We start from the raw sequence: 1,304 nt of genomic DNA on the forward strand, positions 1-1,304 counted from the left end.
ACTATGACATTTTCTAAGAGTTTCCCTGCTGACGTTGGAGAGTATAACAATGAGTAGCTTCTTAGCAGCTGCACCAACTGAACAACAAATAAACGAGTAAATAAAATAAATATAGTAAGTTAATTAATAATATTATACCATTTCTGTTACATATTCCATTTCCTCTTTCTTTTCAAAGTGATAATAGAATTCAAAATAGAGCAATATTTGTATAATACGTCTAAAATAAGAGAAAAAATTATTATAATTTTTTCCATTTCAGGATTGGGCAAAGTGCTTTATTAGAACCCACTACATGTACATGTATATGCAGTGGAAAAGTTGTAAGAATATTTTTATACCAATATGCTTAATAAAATGATTATAACTCAAAAATTTTATCAATATAGCATAGGAGAATCAATATGCATCAGAAAATGCAACTTAAATTTGATGTTAATTCAGAGCTACATGTATTTTTTGAAAAAACCATAGGCTAAAGCCTTGGGTATTTTTCAAAAATTGGCCCGTTTTCAAAAAATGGCCATAACTCAAAAAGTTTGAGTCGGAATCAGCTCAAACTATATATATAGCATAAGGACATCAATATGCATTTAAAATGTAATAGAAATTTTTGGCAATTTTGGAGCCATTTTTCACAAAAAACCATGGACTATAGCCTTGGGCTTTTCATAAATCAAATCATTCTTTTAAAATGGCCATAACTTGAAAATTCTAGTCGGAATCACCTTAAAATTTTCTACACAGCTTAAGGACATCAATATGTGTCAGAAAATGTAATAAAAAATTTTGATTACTTTTGAGCCATTTTTTGGAAAAACCATGGGCTATAGTACAGGGTATTTTTCAGAATTTTGGCGTTCCTTAAAATGACAGTAACTTAAAAAATTGAAGTCGGAATGACCTCAAACTTTCTACACAGCATAAATACATCAATATGTATTAGAAACTGTAATAAAATTTTGGGATGATTTCAGAGCCATTTTTTGGATAAAACCATGGGCTATAGTACAGGGTATTTTTCAGAACTTTGGCGTTTTCTTAAAATGGCAGTAACTTAAAAAATTGAAGTCGGAATCACCTCAAACTTTCTACACAGCATAAGGACATCAATATGTATCAGAAAATGTAATAAAATTTTGGGATGATTTCAGAGCCATTTTTTGGATAAAACCATGGGCTATAGTACAGGGTATTTTTCAGAACTTTGGCATTTTCTTAAAATAGCCATAACTTGATAAATTGAAGTCGGAATTAGCTCAAACTTTCTACACAGCATAAAGACATCAATATGTATCAGAAAA

Source organism: Amphimedon queenslandica, unplaced genomic scaffold, assembly GCF_000090795.2.
Source record: "Amphimedon queenslandica unplaced genomic scaffold, v1.1 AMPQUscaffold_11907, whole genome shotgun sequence".
In the NCBI taxonomy this organism is placed as follows: Eukaryota; Metazoa; Porifera; class Demospongiae; order Haplosclerida; family Niphatidae; genus Amphimedon; species Amphimedon queenslandica.